This window comes from Lynx rufus, unplaced genomic scaffold (genome assembly GCF_022079265.1).
Source record: "Lynx rufus isolate CCGP_SWC_20201006 ecotype Redwood Valley unplaced genomic scaffold, mLynRuf1.p SCAF_1, whole genome shotgun sequence".
Lineage (NCBI taxonomy): Eukaryota > Metazoa > Chordata > Mammalia > Carnivora > Felidae > Lynx > Lynx rufus.
Genome location: NW_025814823.1, coordinates 111,231,666 through 111,251,904, shown reverse-complemented (window position 1 = coordinate 111,251,904; position 20,239 = coordinate 111,231,666). Strand labels below are relative to the sequence as shown.

Sequence of the window (20,239 nt, the reverse complement as noted above, 5' to 3'; positions counted from 1 at the left end):
GAAACTTATTTTATGGATTTAAAGATACTGTAATCAGAAGGAATCCATGGGCATTACTAACTGCCATAGGGGTCCCTGGCACAAAGTAAAAGAAACCACTGTCTCCACCATTTGCGGTCTCCAGCAAATGCAGAGGTCCTGAGGTAGGAAGATGCTTATTGTGTACATGTAGAAGAAAGAAATGATACAGGCCATTGTTAGGAATTTGGCTTTTGCTAGGAGTACTAAAGATGGTTTTGAGCTGAGGAGTGACATAATCTGACACTGGATTTTACAGGTTACTTTGCTGTCCTATGGAGGACAGACTGAAAGCGGAAAGGCTGAAGCTGGAAGACAGGTGAGGAGGTCACTGAAATAAACCAGGTAAGAGATGATGTTAAAGTACACTAGAGTGGTAGCAGGGGAAGTGGTCAAAGTCAATATATTTTATGAAGATAGCTTTGACAGGATTTGTTGATGAGGCATGAGAAAACAAGAATTCAAGGATGACTAGAGTTTTGTCTTGAACCAGTGGAAAAACAGAATTGCCATTAAAAGATATGTGAAGACTATGGAAGGAGTAGATTGGGGGAGGATAAGGAGCTCAGCATTAAGACATAGTAAGCTTAAGATACCTATTAGATGTCCAAGTGCAGCCGTCCTGTAGGCAGATAGAAATGGTAGCCTCAGCTCAGAGGTAGGTTCGGGGCTGAAGGTATCTTTTGAGAAGGGTCAGCAGGTGGCTGGTATTTAAAGCTATAAGACTGTTTGAAATCACTAAGGAATTGAGTGTAGAAAGAGAAGTCCAAGGACGATGCCCTTGGCCACTACAAGGTTAAGAGGTCTGGAAGATGAAAAGGAATCAGTAAGATGTTGTTAAAAAAGAAATATTCAGACATTTCTCCAAAGAAGAAATATAAATGGCCAAAAAGCACATGAAAAGATGCTCAATGTTTCTCACCATTAGGGAAATACAGATCAAAGGTGCAATACGGTACCACCTCACATCCAATAGGATGGCTACTATTTAAAAAAAAAAAAAACAGAAAATAACACGGGTTGGCAAGGATGTGGAGAAATTAGAACACTTGTGCACTATCATTGAGAATATAAAATAGTACAGCCACTGTGGAAAACAGTATGGCCATTCCTCAGAAAATTAAAAATAGAATTACCATATGATCCAGCAATTCCATTTCTGGATATATATTCAAAAGAATTGAAAACAGGGTCTTGAAGAGATTTGTATACTTGTGTTCATAGTAGCATCATCCACGATAACTAAAATGTGGAAGCAACCCAAGTGTCTGTTAATGGATGAATGGGTAAAGCAAAATGTGGTATATACATAGAATGGAATATTATTCAGCCTTAAAAAGGAAGGAAATTCTGCAACATGCTACAACATGGATGCACCTTTAGGTCCTTATGCTAAGGGAAATAAGCCAGTCACAAAAAGATAAATACTGTATGATCCACTTATGCGAGATACCTAGAGTGATGAAATTCATAGAGACAGAAAGAACAGTGTTTGCCAGGGGCTGGAGCAGGGAGGGCAGATGGGGACTCATAGTTCAATAGGTACAGTTTCAGTTTTGCAAGATAAAAGAGTTCTGGAGATGGAGGGTGGTGACAGTTGCACAACAGTGTGAATGTACTTAATATCATTGAACTGTACACTTAAAAATGATTAAGATAGTGGGGCGCCTGGGTGGCTCAGTCGGTTGAGCATCCGACTTCGGCTCAGGTCATGATCTCGCAGTTCGTGAGTTCGAGCCCCGCGTCGGGCTCTGTGCTGACAGCTCAGAGCCTGGAGCCTGCTTCAGATTCTGTGTCTCCCTCTCTCTCGGACCCTTCCTCGCTCATGCTCTGTCTCTCTCTGTCTCTCAAAAATGAATAAACGTTAAAAAAAAAATTTAAAGGGGCACCTGGGTGGCGCAGTCGGTTAAGCGTCCGACATCAGCCAGGTCACGATCTCGCGGTCCGTGAGTTCGAGCCCCGCGTCGGGCTCTGGGCTGATGGCTCGGAGCCTGGAGCCTGTTTCCGATTCTGTGTCTCCCTCTCTCTCGGCCCCTTCCTCGCTCATGCTCTGTCTCTCTCTGTCTCTCAAAAATGAATAAACATTAAAAAAAATTAAAAAAAATGATTAAGATAGTAAAATTTATGTTATGTGTATTTTATCACAATAAAAAAATTGGGGGAGGGGTGCCTGGCTGGCTCAGTCAGTGGCGCATGGGACTCTTGTGTGTTTGAGCTCTACTGTTAGGTGTAGAGATTCCTTAAAAATAAAATATTTAAAAATAATAAAAATAATTTTTTTTAATTGGGGGAAAAAAGTAAAAAGAAAGCAATGGCATCCAGAGAGATAGGAGGAGTGTCTTAGAAGACAAGATAAGAGTGTTTCAGGAGGGAGGAAAGCTCTATGTGCAAAGCTACCAAGAGGAATGAGGTTAGATACAGACTGACAATTGATCATTAGTTTCAGCCATGTTGAAGTCACTGGTGATACTGATAAGAGCCACATCAACACACTGGCATAAGTGAAAGTTTGACTGAGTGGGTTCAAGAGAGAGTGGGAAAGTTTATAGTTGTTATACCTTGTTCCAAGATTCTACTTGAAAATGAGAAGTCCTCTGTATATGTATGTTTATAGAAATAGATAATCATGTATCTGTAGGAATTCAATTCAAATGATTTTTATTGAGAGTCTTCCAGGTACTAGGCATGTCTAATGGATTCTACAGATAACTGAGAGAAAGAAAACACATTAACTGCCTTCCAATATTTCACAAGAGTTCATAATCTAACAAACTTTGTGGACACAAAGTGATGTATATGGCTAAATACACACAGTCAGACCCAGCATCAATTTTTTCAGTGTATAGCTAAAACTGTGGATTCCACATTCATATTGTCTTAGGATAGAGTCCTGTCCCCACCATTCACCAGCTCTGTGACTTTGTACAACCTCTGTGTGCCTAAGTTTCCTCCTCTGTAATTAGGGATGCAATAATTTCCAAACTTCAGTGTGCCTGGTATGCTTGTTAAAAATGGAGATTTCTGGGGGGCGCCTGGGTGGCGCAGTCGGTTAAGCGTCCGACTTCAGCCAGGTCACGATCTCGCGGTCCGGGAGTTCGAGCCCCGCGTCGGGCTCTGGGCTGATGGCTCGGAGCCTGGAGCCTGTTTCCGATTCTGTGTCTCCCTCTCTCTCTGCCCCTCCCCCGTTCATGCTCTGTCTCTCTCTGTCCCAAAAATAAATAAACGTTGAAAAAAAAAATTAAAAAAAAAAAAAAAATGGAGATTTCTGGGAGTGCCTGGCTGGCTCAGTCAGAAGAGTTTGCGACTCTGGATCTCAGGGTCATGAGTTCAAGTCCCATGTTGGGTGTAGAGATTACTTAAAGAAATAAAACTCAAATTTCTTTAAAGTTTTATTTATTTTATTTTTGAGACGGGCAGGGGGTGGGGCAGAGAGAGAGGGAGAGAGAGAATTCCAAGCAGGCTCTGTGGAACCTGACGCAGGGCTTCATCTCACAAACCATGAGATCATGACCTGAGCAGAAATCAAGAGTCTAATGCTCAACTGACTGAGCCACCCAGGAGCCACTCCCCGCCAACCCTCAAATTTTTTAAAATGTGGATTTGCAGGTGCCTGGGTGTCTCAGTTGGTTAAGTGTCAGACTTTGGCTCAGGTCATGATCTCTCAGTTCATGAGTTTGAGCCCCGCATCTGGCTCTCTGCTGTCAGTGTGGAGCCTACTTTGGATCTTCTGTCCCCCTCTCTCTCTGCCCCTCTCCTGCTTGTGCTGTCTCTCTCTCTCTCTCTCGGTCTCAAAAATAAATAAACATAAATAAAATAAAATAAAATAATAAAAATAAAACTTGGATTTCTAGGCTTTATCCCTAAAGGTTCTCAACGGGCAGGTCTGGGGCAAGGCCCAAGGATATGCATTTTTTAATAAGTACCTGGTCATGCTTGATGCCCTTGGCCTTGAACCACACTTTGTAAGCATTTGCCTGGCACTCAGTAATTGCTCATCAGACAATAGCTGTTCTTCCAGGGGTCCCTACTGGGAACAAAAGTTCTAATCCCTTGTGATTTATATCCAGAACCAGAGGTCCAGCATACCCTAAGCACCCTAAATGTAGAAAAGAGCATGAGAATCATTCAACACTTATTTATTGAATGCTTACTCTGTTCTAACAGTGTTCAAGGGCTGGAGAGACAAACAATATATGACTCAATAATTTGTTTGAGTCATCAGGATAGGCAGAAGCCCCACATGAAGTTAGCCACACTCTCCAGCAGCCCAACTGTATCAGGTGAGAAGTCCTATGTTCACTCACTAGCTGCTTAAGGCAGTACTTGTACAACAATAACATGAACATGAATCACCTGGGTTCCTGTTTACATGAAGGTTCTGATTCATTAGGTTTGGGGCAGGGCCTGAGAATCTGCATTTCTAACGGGCTGCTAGATGATTTGGATGGTGCCAGTCCATAGATGATACTTGATGTAGTAGAGTTAGGAAAACTGGATCACAATACTTGTCCTAACATTAGAGTTCCTAGAGACTTTCTGCAAATCCTAAAGGGACAAAATGAAATCTGGGAAGATCACACATGTGAGCTTTGCTCACCCTTTCTTCCATCTCCTCTGTTTCTGGAATCTGATCCTCACCCTCCCAAATATAGTCAGTGCTACTAGGTGACCTCCTCTAAGGGAGGGTGAACATTCATTCTCTTGGTCATTCAGTAAATATTTCCTGGCTGCCTACTCTGTGCCAAGCCCTATGCAAAGCGCATAATTTGGCATTCAAGAGAGGACAGATCCAGCAGCTCTGCCTCCTAGGCTCCAGGCAGGGGCTGCAGGTGGGGTTTGGGCAGATAGGAAAACTGCCCAGGGCTGCATCTGTGGCTTAAGACACTGCCCTGGCAAGAGCCAGCCTTGCTACTTTCTGTGGTGCTACAAACACATGCCTGGGAGAAACACCCCTCTGGAGCCTTTGCCAGCTGGTTTAGAGATGGTACTGACCAGCCGTAGGAGATGTCTGGATGATGTGCCAGCCTGGCCACCTGTCTCTTCTCAGACTCTCAGACTCAGCCCAGTGGCCACAGATGGCAGAAGGCAAAGAAGATCCCTGGGGCTTCTAAACACTTCCCCAGAAACTGGCAGCAGGCAGTAACTCCGGCCAAGTCAGGGGCCAGCTTGACCAGACACTCATCAAAGTGTGAGACGCCCCGCGTGGAGCTGAGGGACCCGGCTCTGTCCAAGAACCATCAAGAACCAAAGGCGCTGGCTCCAAGTCAAGTTGAACAGGGTAAGCAAAACCCTTTCCTTTTCCCCTAGGGTTTCTTTCTTTTCTTTCTTTCTTTCTTTCTTTCTTTCTTTCTTTCTTTCTTTCTTTTTTATGTTTATTTATTTTTGAGAGAGAGAGAGAGAGACAGACAGACAGGCAGAGCACAAGCTGGGGAGGAGCAGACAGAGAGGAAGACACAGAATCTGAAGCAGTTTCCAGGCTCTGAGGTGTCAGCACAGAGCCCGACATGGGGCTCAAACACACGAACTGCTAGATCATGACCTGAGCTGAAGTCTGACACTTAACCGACTAAACCACCCAGGTTCCCCTTCCGTAGGGTTTCTGATAAATGAAGCAAATCTCCCTTCATCTGGCAGTCTTACAAAGACCCTTCCCATGGATTTACTGATGAATTCGTAGCCATGCTGGAAGTAACCTGGTTTTATTAGAAATAGCATGCATTTAACAAGCACCTATACAAACAAGGTTTTCTCTTAGGGCAGTGAGTTCCAGGTTCAGATCCTATTTTAGAGGGGTTTTGGCCCATTTAGGAAGACAAATCCTTAAGTATATGCAGGATGGGCAAGCTATCTGGGGAGCCTGTGGGGTGGAATAATACAGAAAGGTTGAGAAGGGTCTGGAGATGGACCTGCATATAGATAAAAATTTTGATGAGTTGGGGGGGGCGGCGGGGAGAATGATACAGAGAGATGAAATGTGTCTGTCTGGTGCACAGCAGTGCAGTGGGGGCATAGAACATGATGCTAATAACTGGTTCTAGGGTTCCTTCTGAGAGAGAACTGCCCTTTGTACAGGAAAATATACTAGTAAGCTGGTTGAAGATGAAAGGTGAGAACCACCAGTTGCCCCAAGTTAGAAGTAGGAGATGAGAACATGCAGTCTACTTCTAGGAATCTACCCCAGAGAGACCCTCTGATGTGGGCACAAGAAGATCTGTTTAAGATATCATTAGAGGGGCGCCTGACTGGCTCCGTCGGTAGAGCACGAGACTCTTGATCTCAGGGTCATGAGTTCAAGCCCCACATTGGGTGTAGAGGTTACTTAAAAAAAATAAAATAAAATAAATCTTTGGGACGCCTGGGTGGCTCAGTCAGTTGGTCATCCGACTTCAGCTCAGGTCATGATCTTATGGTTCATGGGTTCGAGCCCCGCCTCACGCTCTGTGCTGACAGCTCGGAGCCTGGAGCCTGCTTCGGATTCTTAGACTACCTCTTTCTCTGCCCCTCCCCCTCTCACGCTCTGTCTCTCTCTCAAAAGTGAATAAACACTAAAAAAAAATTTTTTAATAAAATATAATATTTATTTTATTATTATTTTTCTAATGTTTATTTATTTTTGAGAGACAGGGAGAGACAGAGTATGAGCAGGGGAGGGGGAGAGAGGGAGAGGGACACACAGAATCCAAAGTAGGCTCCAGGCTCTGAGCTGTGAGCACAGAGCCCGACATGGGGCTCAAACCGACAAGCCATGAGATCGTGACCCGAGCTGAAGTTGGACACCCAACCAACCAAGCCACCCAGGCGCCCCTAAAATACAATCTTTATAAAGAAAAAAGAAAAACTGGAAATGGCTTGAATGTCCATCACTAGAGCACTGGCTAAATAAACCACAGTCAAAAAGAAGGCAGTGGGGCACCTGGGTGGCTTAGCTGGTTAAGCATCTGACTCCTGATTTCTGCTCAGGTCATGATCTTGCAGTTCATGGGTTGGAGCTCTGAGTCAGCCTCTGCACTGATAGTGTGGATCCTGCTTGGGATTTCTCTCTCTGCCCTTCCCCTGCTAGTGCACTCTCTCTCTCTCTCTCAAAAATAAATAAAAACATTAAAAAAAAAAAAAGAAGGCAGCAAAGAAAGAAGCATTGTGTGGTTTTGTGTGTTTGATGTGGAAAAAGTTCTAATAAAAGTGTTAAGTGAAAAGCAAGTTTCAGGATATACAAATATCAGATCATTATGCTGTACACGTGAAAACAAAAAGCAAGTTTCGGGGTAATATGTATAAGATCTTATCTGCATTAAAAAACACCTTAAAAAGTCTACATTTTTATCTGAACATAGACACACAGATATACATAATTTCATAGAGAAAACAAAGCATCTGAAAGATACTCATCAAATTGTTGATGAGTTGCCTGTGTTGTAGTGTAGGAAGTGAAGTTGGGAAGAGGTGAAGGGTTAACGTAGGAGTTGTGAAGATGAAGAGGAAGAGTCACCCCCATGGTTGTTGAGGAAGCCCTAAGAAGCCCTTTGCATTTACTATAGGTGCTTAGAATTCTCCAGAGACAAAAGAATCATGGGGGTGGCAGGACATGTTTTCCCAGCCCAACCATGGACTGCATTGTCCAGGAAGCCTGCCCTCTGGTCTAGCCCCATTGCTGACTCCTGGTGGCCTGGGGCCTGTTTGGCCCTCTTTGGGCCCCAGCATTAGGGTCTCTCTGGGATTCTAAGTTCATTCCAGAGCCTTCTCATGGAGACTGAGCTCCAGCAGGGGCATGGAAAAGCTCCACTTGGCCTTTGGCCTGCTGGGACTTAAACATGGGCCAGGCTGCGACTGGGAATCAGTGTGAGAAAGGAGGTTTCTGAGCATCATGGCCTCCCTCCTCTGACAGATGGACTACCATTTCTTCCCAGAACATTTGGCTTGAGGATACCTGGCCCAGCTTGGTTCCTCAGGAAACAAATGTGGGGATTATTCATTACCTGTTGGGCTCTAAACAGTTAATGAAACCCACTGAGTGAGGGCTCTGGACTGGGAGGCAGAAGTGGAGACTGCTTCAGGCTAGGACTTGGGCTCTGGGCCCACAGGATGTTGGTGTGAGCTGTGCACAGGTGCAGATACAATTCCTACGGTTGGTCTAGGCTAGCTTCAGTTTACAGAGATGTGTTAGATGAAGTCCCTGTCCTGAGGATACCACAGGATGGAGGAGGGGCATTAATTGGATTTGGATGGGGTCAAGTATGTGGATAGAATCTAGCCTCAGCATGGAACCAGAAGCAGCAAGGGCAGCTGGCCCTGAGATGCCTCACTCCAGTCAAGGCTTCGTTAATGGTGTCCTGGCTTTGACCAGCTTCCCACTGCTGGGAAGTGCTCCAGAGTCCAAGGTGGTTGCCTTGGGAGCCTCCTGCAGGCACTAGTGAGCAAGCTGTTCCTCCCTTATGGCTGTGGACAAAGTGACTTGTGAGCCTGGGGTGGCCTTAGCCACTGTAACTGGTGGACATCCAGGACCTGCAGCTCTGGCAGGTGGCAACCTCCTTCAAAATGTACTAGATCTCCAGCCAGGGCCCTGGGGAGAGACTTGGATAGGAATTGGCCCTGGATGCCTGTGCAATGGACATGCTTGGAAACAAGGGAATTCTTGTCAAGCTGATCCCCAGCTAGGCCAGCTCCAGGCAGATTATCCACCTAATACAGTTCCTCTAGGCTCTAGGAAAGTTCTACAGAAGAAGGAAAGCCTGTAGACACTGGCATCTAGCGGGGCAAGAGAGGCAGATTCCTAAGGGGCAGAAGGGACTTCCCTGAAGACCCTCTGTCATTGGGCATCTAGCTGCTTACTTTTCTGATCCCCAGCTGCCCTTAGAATTCAAGGAAAGGCACACAGCTCTTAAGTGTCTGGTCTGCTGGCTGTCCAGGCTGGGAGGGCATGCCCAAGGAACAGCAGGTACCATTCTTGCTCTGGAAAACCTCACAGCTCAGGTGGGGAGGTGAGATTCCTAGATTGGAAACAAGATGGGTTAGGGCATGAATCAGTGTTCAAGTGTCCACTTTGGCCATGTGTGTGCACATACTCACAAGGTGTGAATGAGCCAGGAAGGATTCACTATGTGGGAGCAGAAGAAAGACTGTGTGCATGTGTGCATTTGTGTGTACCCATGCTCATGTGTACGTGTGTGTTGCGTGTCTGCATGTGTCCAGATACACCTAATGTAGCCTCTCTAGAGTCCCCATCCTCTGTGCTATTTGCCTAGACAACCTAAAAATAATTTCCATTTAACTTCAGGATTTGTTATTCGAGGCATAAGATGCTTGCCCAGCAGATACAGTTTTCTACCTACACTTTATCTGAGATCAAGTTAAAATGGGTCTGCATTATTTATACACAGGATGGCTAGTGAGCAAAAGGCAGACTAGAACAGCCTGGATTTGGCTGGTAAGTCCAAATAAAAACGATCCCTACGTGGATAACAAAACTGGACAGTGTGCATAGGTTGGCAGTGATGGCATCGACAGCGATGATGACAATGATGAAAAAGGGCCCAATATGGTTACCAGGGGTATGAACAACCCTGTATCTCACCCACACATGACATAGAATTGGGCACATGGCAAGCAGTCATGAATATTTATTCAATTTATTTGTAGGTGTTTAGAAGGAATGTCCACATATGTGACACATATAAAAATATGGAGCTAGATGACTGATAATTCATCACGTACAGAGGACTATCAAATGATAGATTGAGTTTAAAAATTAGTTTATTGGACCCATGGCTGGGGGATCATACAATTATCAGATTGAATGATGAAAGCCATGGAGGAATGATAGGTTGATAAATAACTTGTTGATACTTGAGATAATTTGTGGCCAGGTGACAAAGTTAGTAGATCCATGGTCAAATCCAAATAGGTAGATAGATAGGTGAACAGAAATGTAGCAATGGAGTGAGAGGAAGATAAGAGGATGAGCGAGATACTGCAGTGGGCAGAATAATGCCCTCCCAAAATGTTTACGGTATGCTTTCCATAACCTGGAATATGTTACCTTACATGGCAAAAAGGACTTTGCAAACATGATTAAATCAAGGGCCTTGAGATGGAGACATTACCCTGTATTACCCAGATGACCTCAGTCTAATCATATGTCCTACCCATGACCTCTCTTTCAGCATGCCCCAGCCTCCTCTGCCTTCTTTTCAGTTCTTGATCATACCAAGCTCACTCCTACCTCAGGGCCTTTGAACTCACTGTTGCCTCTGTCTGCTGCTTTTTGCCTCTCAGATCTCAGCTCAAATGAGTGTTGCCTCCCTGCTTCCAGATTTTTGTCCTGAAGCCTTGAGCACACTCCGTTCCTGGGGACTGGGCTGGTGCAATGGGATGTCCCAGCTCTTAGCCTGCCCTGGCTGGCACTATCCCCAGCCCTGGGTCCCGCCCAAAGCTGCGGGATGGAGCAGTGTGCATGAGTCATCGAGCCACAGACACAGTCCCCTTGTTGGAGGGACCTGAGAAGTTATGTTGTGGCAAACTCTTAGAGCCAATGGCCAGATTGAAAGGGAAGGTTAGGAATTTCCCCAAGTTATTCAGGCTCACACGAGGCTGGGAGGGGGCTGGACGGTAGAAGAGCTGGGAGTGGCCTGTGGGGATGATGCTATAACCTCTCTGTGGACTGCCCTGTTCCCACCCAAGCTAGAACAGGCTGTAGAGGAGTAGATGACATGCCCCAGTCTGAAAGGCACTCATTTCCCCTCAACTATTCCTTCAGTCACCTCTCTGTGACTGAGCACCCACGGTGTACCAGGAACTGTGCTGCCCTACTCCAGGCCAGGCCCTGCCCTGAAGGAACTTACAGTCTAGTTGGGAAGGCAGGCTGGCATGCAGACCTTACCAACTGACTGGACAAGGGCTTGCTGTCAGGGCTCACAGAGAAGCCACCCTCGGCTGCCTGTATGACAGCAGTGACCGGACTAGCTAGAAGGGCATTCCAGGCAGTAGAATCAGCCTGGTGTGTTAGTTTTCTAGAGCTGCCATAACAAAGCAGCACATGCTGAATGGCTTAAAACAATAGAAAAGTGTTCTTTCACAACTCTGGAGGCTGGAAGTCCAAAATGAAGGTGTTGACAGGGCCAGGCTCCCTCCCAAGCCTCAAGGGGGAGGATACTTCATTGCCTCTTCTAGCTTCTGGTAGCTCCAGGCATTCCTTGGCTTGTGGCTGCATCCTTCTGATCTCTGCCTTCATCTTTACATGGTCTCTTCCTTCAGTGTCTGTGTGTCTCCACATGTGCCTGTGACTGTGTCCCAATTCCCCTCTTCTTACAAGGACATCAGTCATATTGGCTTTGGGCCCACCCTAATGACTCATCTGAACTGGATTATATCTGCAAATAGCCTATTTCTAAATAAGGACATACTCACAGGTACTAGGGATTAGGACATTTTTGGTGGGACACAATTCAACCCGTAACAGTTGGTGAAGACTTGCAAGGGCCTGGAGCTCAGGACCAGAGCACTCTGCTGCTTGCTGTTTCATCACAAGCTTTGTACACCTTTCCCCCGGGGGCGGCTCACTGGTCCATACACCTGTTAGCATGTCTCCACCTACAGACTTGCTCCCAGCTCCCCCCATCTCGACAGCTTTTCCATCTCATGCGCCAGACTTGTCTCTGTAGGAAATCTTTCTCTGATTTCTGAGATTCTCAGTCTGTCCTCTTCAGCTTCCTCCCCACCCCATGCCAAGCCTAGCATCAGGAAGCCAGAGGCTTTGAGTCTAGCCCTTCAGCTATTTCCATATTCCCCTCAACACCATCTCTGCCCAGGCTTCTGACCGAGACTGGGTGTCCCTGTGATGGGGGAGGCAGAGCTCTGACTTCTGCACCAATGGCCCTAGCTGTTGAATTGTCCCCTTTGCTTTGGCCACACTGCATCTGCTAGGAGCTCCCTGAGAGTTCTGAGGTGTCCCCACTTCCAACACTTGGGGCCCTGTGAAGGCCACTTGGCCCCTACAGTGAACAGGGCTGTAGCGGAGCACTGCCTAGCTGACTCAATTTGAGGGGCTCACAAAGGGCTCCCTGACCCAAAGATCTCTCTCACCTAACTGCCCAGGCTCAGAAATTCCACCATGGGCAAGTCTGACAGCATCCACCCCTAATGAGGACAAGTATCCCTTCCCGGGGAGGGGGGTGGGCAGAGCAGGGAGACTCTCTGACGGGAGTGGCTTAGGCAGGGACTTGCCTCCGGAACCTGGAAATCTGGTGATATTTCACTCAAGTCCTACAGGAGACTTGCCACCCAGGAGCAGGAGGGGCCAAAGAAGACAGGCTATGATGCAGAGCTTTGTCCAGCGCCTGCAGGCTGTACAGTGGGGGGCAGCTGAGGGCAGCTCCAAGCCCAGCCTGACCCAGGCAGAGATGCATTCAGGCCCTAGGATATGAACTAAGCCCAGCCTCTTCCTTCTCTCCTGCCCATCCTCCTTTGTCCTGAACCTCCCCGCCTGAAGACCCAGCCTCTTCAACATACTCCCAGCCACTGGGCTGTTAGTGGCCTTTGGACTGGGGAAGGATTGGGGCCTCCCTCTTGGGCTCCACACCCCTGCTGGCAATCATCAGGAGCAGGGAGAGGCCCAGAACTGTCACTCCCTGGGCACAGTCCCGCAGTGTCCTCAACCGGCCAGTCCTATTCTGCCCTTTCTCCCATGGGGAGGAGCTGGGGGCAGGGCCCAGACCTGGACAGAGGCACTGTGTTGCCAGGGGCCCTTAGTCCCACGTGTGCCCATGGAGCCCACACTGTGCGCGAAGGCCCTGGATGAGGCCGGGCTGCCTGGACTGTTCCTCCTTTCCTGCCAGAGGGACTGAAGGATAGGATGGTGTGGGCTGGGGGGAGGGGGGGGGCTGGGGGTGTTTTGCTCACTACAAGACCCCAAGTCTTCCAGAAAGGTTTCTTTGGAAGGGTGAGCCAGCCATGTCTAATAATGAGCTATTTCAGTTTTGACACAATCAAGTCTAGCTTTAGGCTGCCTAAAATAGCCAAGTATAGAAGCCAAAAATCTGCAAGGATGGTTTGGCTCCTAAGGCCTGGGGTCCAGTGCAGGCCCAGGTTGGGGTCAGGAGGGTAGCCTCAACCCCTGCATCCAGATTCCAGGCCTCAATCTCCACCCCAAGGTACCAGTCCAGGCCCAGCCCATACCAGATCCTGAGGCTAATGAATCCTCTCAAATTCCCACTCTTACCTGTCCAGTTAGTACCCACATGGCAAACATTAATAGAGCACTTTTTAGATTAAGAGCTGTGTGGAGAATTTCATGGTGCCCCAGAGAGGGTAAGGAATGGTCAAGGGTATAGCTAAGTCTGGCTTTGAACCTGCTGCTCATGGGAGAGGAGGCATCTCCAGGCCAGACCTGAGCCTATGTTGGGGGGTCCAGTCAGTAGCCTGGGCAGCTGGGCTGGCCTCTTTGCCCAGGATTATCTACCTGCTGGGTTACCAAGGACAGCCAAGTTGGGGAAACAACCCCTGTCAATGGCCTTACTGGCCCCTCTTGGGCTTGCTGAATTCTTTGTTCCCTCTCTCACAGAGAAGGAGGGAAACCAAGCAGTGTGTGTTATGGGCCGCAAGGCTCTGAACCTTGAGCATAGCACCATGCTAGGACGGGGAGCAGCATACAGAGACACTCAGGGGGCACCTTAGGAGCAGAGCCGGCTGCCTTGGCTCAGGAAATAAATGCTCAGCTCCCTCTTAGCAGCAAAATCCTGCTGTGTGTCCTATTTCCTCACCAGGCCCTCAGAGACCATCTGGGGAATCCATGAGAGCATGATCTGCCTCTGCCAGGGGTACAATCCCCAAGGTCATCAGCCACCAGACTTCTGTGTGTTCTCTGGAGGACTTTGCGCAGCACCGGGAAGAATAGTTTCTCCCTCACCTGACCCTTGACTTCTCTGGGAAGCTCATCCCTCCCTAATGCCCCCGTGGGCTTCCTGAGTCCCAGAACCTCAAAAGTACAGTCTAACAAAGCTGTTAATGGCCGTTCCACCACTTGGTAGCTATTTGTGAGCAAGATAATCCCTCTGAGCTTCATTTGCCTCACTTATAAAGTAGAAATAATGACAGTCTTTATCTGAAAGGGTCATTGTGAGGATCAAGTAAGATCATCTAGGGGCTGGCACATAGTGACTGTCTAATAAACAAGTGGTATGATTATCATCATTATCTGTGGGTAACCTTCTTTAATCTGCTTCTCTTCCTTTGCTCCTCCCCTTTAGCCCCCTAAATCCTAATTGTCACCTTCCTAGAAGCTTCTCCAGTTTGAAAGGGGTTAGCTGGTCAGGTCCTGCTCCCAGGTGAGTGGGAAACAGGGATGTGTGCCTGAGCATTCTGATTGTAGAGCCTAGAATGAGTTGTCCACTGACCCAGAACGCTCTCGCTTAGGTCACCATCCACATTCTTAATTCAAGGGGATTTCAAGAATCAGCATTTCTGTGGTAGAAGACAAAGCCAAGAAACGGAGAGGGTGAAGGAGTCACTGAAGGCTACACAGCAAGCTTAGGCCAGAGCTGGGCTAGAGCCTCAGGGGACCTGCCATCCAGCTCTCCTCACTGTCTGACTCAACAGCTCTCATTTCTTCAGAAGTCTCACTGGAAACCTTACTCCGGAGCTTTCCTGTTCAGAGAAAGCAGCAAAGTGTAGAGCCAGCCCCCTGGGCCTAGAGCCCTGAACTCCCTGGGCAGACCCACAGGCTGACGGAGACGTTACCGGAGCTGATGATTCAACTTCCTGCCTTTTGAGAGCACCCAGACCACAGAGGTTTTCTTTCTTGGAGGAGGGGGGCATCTCCTTGCCTTGGGCCAGGCAGAGTGGGTCAAGTCTCCACCACAAACCACAGGGACTAGGTGGTGAGTGGGGCAGCCCCTAGGGGGCCATGCTAGAACCCTGGCTGGTGCTTCCTTAAGCCTGTCTCCTCTTTGGGTTAATGATTACCACCTAGGGTGACAAACTATCCTTTTTTTTTTTTTTAATCTGCCCTGGTGTTAGCACCAAAAACTCCACATCCTGGGAAACCCCTCAGCCCTGGGCAAACCAGAACGGTTGGTTACTTTATTACTACCTGCATTTCAGGAGGACACGACTTCCCACCTCAGTGACGCTGGGAGCATGGGCCCCAGGACAGCACATTCTAGAACAGAGAATTAGCAAACTATAGTCTGAGGACCTGATCTGGCCCTATGCCTATTTTTGAACAGCCCATGAGCTAAGAATAGTTTTTATGTTTTTTAATGGTTGAAAACAAAATTAAAGAAGAATAATATTTCATGACACGTGGAAGTTACATGAAAGTCAAATTTCCGTGTTCATAAATCAAGGAACACAGCCATGTCCATTCACTTATATATCGTCTCTGGTTGCTTTCTTATTACAAAGCAGAGTTGAAGAGCTGTGACATAGACTGTATGGACCCACCGACCACCTCAAAGTCTCAAGTATTTCCTGTTTGACCCTTGACACAAACAGTTTGTTGACCCCTGTTCCAGAGGCAGACAGAAGGTAGGAATGCTTGAGGTGCACCAGGTGTAGGTGTGTGTTGAGGGGGCAGTGATGCTTCTGTGAAGAAACTCAGAGCTAGAGGAGAGAGAGAATAGAGGAGGCTTCATAGCACAGCACTAATCCAGGATTTATTGGATTAGCTGTGAGGTGGGGACAAGGTACCGAGTTTCTCTAAGACTCAGTTTGCCCCTTTGCACTGTGGGGTGAAGGTAGGTAGGCTCTGCATCTCTCTGACTTCAGTGCCTCGTCCTCTAAGCTGACACAGTCCTCTCCAATGACTCAGGCACTCCAGGACTTCTGTGTGGCCTAGAGCAGAGCAGGTCCTGCTCCCTCTGGGCCCAGCCCACAGCCTATTTGGCTTTAAGCCACAAATAGCCCACAGCCTGTTTGGCTTTAAGGCAGACCCAGATCCTGTTCCCAGGAGTGGAAACTCCATCCTAACTAATATTTCAACAAAGCTTAGGAAGCACCTACTTGTGTGAAAGGTACTTTTAGGGCCTCCTAATACTGGAATGGTCCAAGGAGCCTCTCTTTCCCTTTCTTCCAGTCATTTGAGGTGGGGAGCTCTCCTCCCCAAGAGAGGGTGCAATAGAGCAATTGACTCCACGACCCCTCTTCTTAGATGAACACACTAGAAACCTCTCAAGTGCCAGGTCATGTACTATGTGCTATTAAGCTGAGCCAGCAGGCAGTTGACAATCTGGGAGAGTTTGAACAATGTGGACTCGAGTGAAATTGGACCCAATGCCAAGTCTAAAGTGGGCACCAACTTGACCCCTCTACCCCTTCCCTGCCTTAGCCCTACAACAAGATGTACTCCCTTTTTCTCTTTCAGAGGGCTGGGAAAGGAATTTATCTGGTTCATAGAAGGCTTGAGGGGGGCTGACCTCAATGTGGACCTTCGTGACTCCCAGCTAAGCACCTACAGTGGTCTGTCTGGTCTTTTCTGGAGACCTTTGTGCCCTCGGAGCACAAAGCCACCTTCTTCTTCTTTGCCCCTGTCCCCACAGCTCTGGTGGCTGACCTTAATGCATAGGACATCTGAGAACCCAAAAAACTAAGGATCAGGGGAAGGTACTACAGAAACAGATGCTCAATTTCCAGGCTCTCTGAAATTTCTGCTGGGGTTGATTGGGTCAGAGGGGTTATTTATCTTTTTTAAATAAACATTTTAATTGAAATCTAATATTCTTGGAGAAAAGCGCTCAGCTCATAAGTTCACAGCTCCTGTGAACACACCTCTGTAACTATTACCTATGTGACCAAAAACAGCATTACCAGCCCCCCAAACCTTTAGTGCCCTCTGTAAGTTACTGACCCCAGGGATAACCACTATGGTATCCTCTGTCACCGTAGATTAGTGTTGCCTATTTTTGAAAACTTATATAAATGGAATCATATAGTATGTGCTATTTTTATGTCTGGTTTCTCTTGCTCAGTGAGATTCACCCATGTTATTGACTATGAAATAGTTTGCTCAGTTTCATTGCTATTCTCTGTTTTATGAATGTACCACCACTGATTTGTTGATATCATTGTTGATGGAAATTTGGGTTGTTTCCAGCAATAGTACCTGTCTTTTGGGACATGTATGTACCCTTGCTGAGTATATGTACTCAGAAGTGGAATTGTTGGGATATCAGACATGCCTATGTTTAGCTTTAAAACATACTTACTTGCTGATAGTTTTCAAAGGATTTTTTTAAAAGCTCAGGCTAAAACTTCAGATAGATATTTCTATAACTAATTACATTTCTGGGGACCGGTAATGTCCCAACCCATTTCTCAGGCTACAAACACTTGCCAGCCCAATTCCAAAAATGGTTCACAAATGATGCCCATACACCCATGGGATGTACCCTCCGCCTGCTAACAATTGTGCTTCATGGGCTTATGGGGGACACTGGGGCCTGCAGGACACATGCAATACTAGATCCTTGGCCTATAGGTCACAGAGTCCTGTTTAGGCATCCATGGGACCTGTAGTTTCAGGACCCCAAGTCAAAACTTGGGGTCTGACAACTAGGAGGCATATTTGAAGCTGGGACCATCTTATGAAACCCACTTTTTTGACCATGGACAAAAGCAGTAAGTCTCCATGTAGGTTCAGGCATCCTAGTGTTGTCACACAGTGCCATAAGTACAGCAGAGGCCCCATGTGCCTGAGCAGGTCTCTCCACTTGTACCAGGGCCAATCTACCTGTGTAACTGACTTAGCAGCTCAGGTCTGCAGCAGCACAGGCAGGCTGTTCCCAGAGCCTGGTACGGAAGGTCCTCATTTGATTCCTTTCTGAGCAGCTTCTAGTTCATGGGACCCTGATTCCTTCCCACTGGCAACACCTGCAAGGAGAGTTTCTCAGAGGTGGATTATGCCCTCATGTTGCTCTCCCTGGCCCAGATTTTCAATCCTTAGAAGGAACAGAGCTCATTGCATCTCTGCAAGAAACCTCCCTCCATGTCTTACTTGGGAAAGACAGTGGCTTCCTTAAGGCTTGAGCAATGCTTTCCATCACTTTGAAGGACTCATCATTAAGAGCAAACACCATGGTTAGCTTACTAAACATTGTAGGAAATAATGAAGGCAGTACTCACAGCCCCCTTGGGGGAGGCAGGTTGTGAGGAAGTGTGAGAGAGAGCCCTAGAGATATCCTGGAGAAGACCTGGGCCAGTTTGGTTATTACCCTGATGCCAGGAAGAATTTTGTCATGGACCTAGGCTGGGTTTGTTAGCTCTACATGGACAACGGGTGTGCTTGACTAAATATCCTACCAACTACTCCATCAGCCATGTGATCAGGTTGTTTCCAGGCCATACATCCCATACTGGCTTCTGTGGACTTATTGCTGAGACAAGGAGAGGTTGGGGATGGTACTAGAGTCCCCTCATTCAGAGACCTGGGCTCTAGGTCAATCCTGAGTCCCCCAGGCTGTTGCTCAGTTGTGCCCCTGTGTTCCCATCTACAAAATGGGATAATTTTGTCCATTATGAGGGGGCTGTAAAGAACAATACCAGAGAGAAGGCCCCCTGGTGATTTCATTGTGGACATTCCACAGGAGTTGGTTCCAGGCTGATGCTGAGGCAGGGTGTATGTGGGAGAACCAATTAGAATTCTTTTAGTTTCAAGTTATATGAAACTCATCCAAATTGGCTGAAGCAAAAGAGAACTATTTGTTTGTTTGGTTGGTTGTTTTACATAATGGAAAAATTCAGGGGCTTCAGGCACACCTTGATCCAGGGGCTCAACTATGTCATCCAGACCAGGGCATTCTTCATTTCTGCTTCCTTAAGGATTGGTCTTTTTCTTAAAGTGTGGTGACAAGACAGCTGCCAGCAGCTCCAAGCTGACACCCTCACATCTCTAAGTCCAGATGAAAGGACAACATCTTTTCCTAGAATACTCAAATACTTAGTATTGGCTCTGATTGGACCTCATGGCTCGGCTTACATCCCATGCTCCGCCTTAAACCAGCCATTGTGCAACCCTGCAAAGGGCCTAATGCACTATGCAACTCTGATTGTCCAGGCCTGATTCACTTGTGACTCTCAAGCCAGGGAATTACTCCACCTGAAGCACATGAGCTGAAAATGATAAGAGGAGTACTTTCTTGGATGAAAATTGGGTTGCTATTCCCAGAAGAGGAGGGACAGTTACTAAGCAGGGAAACGACAACAGTTCTTAACAGGGACGTCCCCTGCCTAGAACAGCAGTCCTCTGGCCCGTGCCTTTTACTCCCTGATTGTGTTGTGCTTTGAGGGCAGGAATCATAACTATCTCCCCTCTGTATCTGCAGAAATATTAATAGAATGAATAATAATCTTGGGTAGGTATGTTGAGCTTGATACCTTTTCAAACCTCTTTTAACATCTACCCTATTATTTGATTCTTTGTTCTTCTTTTTGGCTACCCAGGATCTGAACCCTCTTCCTGTGATGGGGAATTCCCCTCATTCTGAGGCAGAGCCCACTTCCCACTACAGAGGCTAAAAGTACCATGTGCATACTTTTCCCAGCCTCCCCGTGGCTGGGTGAAGGCCCATGACTGAGGCTCTGCCATTCAGGCACAAAGGCTCCAGACAGTGACCCAGGAACTAGTGACCCAAAAAAGCAGGGATCACAGAGGGTTCTCCTTGGTGGTTACTGTGGGTGTAGCCGGCCACCCACAGTGGTGGTGGAGATGGTGACGGCACAGAGCCTGGGCAGGATACAGCAGCCCAGCCTATAGGGTCTAGTGCACGATGGTGGTGGCAACAGTGAGAACAATGAAGTCCTGACTGAGCCAGTTTTCAGTATGATTGTCTTTTCATGTCATCTGCAGCGCTGCTTTTCTGCTTTGCCAAGAGATTCTCTGAGCTGCTCAATATTATTTTTCTGCTTAAATCAATTTAGCTTAAGTCAATTAAGTCAATCTGCCTAAGTTAAAGGTCAATTTCTGTTGCTTGTATTTAGAAACTCTGTTACAATCCTGGAGACAAACCCACTGGATAATTCCCCTTTCTCAGATGGATAAAATAAGGCTAAGCAACCGGCCCAAGTTCATTCAATGTGACAGTCTGTGAGTTGAGACCAGAACCCTGGACTAGGTGGGACAGCCCTACAGCTGGCAGGTGGGAACCCAGGCAAGGAAGAACTTTCTCACAAGTAGAGCTGCCTAACCAGATAAAAGCCCCTTGTTACTGGAGGTGTGCAAGCAGATCTCGGGAGACTT

The 20,239-nt window shown here is 47.2% G+C and overlaps 1 long non-coding RNA gene across 1 annotated transcript in view; it reads left to right on the top strand.

The window, feature by feature from the left end:
- LOC124515763 (uncharacterized) overlaps positions 1-20,239 on the top strand; it is a 53,921-nt gene that overhangs the window by 3,973 nt on the left and 29,709 nt on the right. Inside the window, exons 2-3 of the long non-coding RNA XR_006962877.1 lie at positions 278-363; positions 5,066-5,296. This is a non-coding gene — a long non-coding RNA (uncharacterized LOC124515763). The remainder of the gene's footprint in view (positions 1-277; positions 364-5,065; positions 5,297-20,239) is intronic.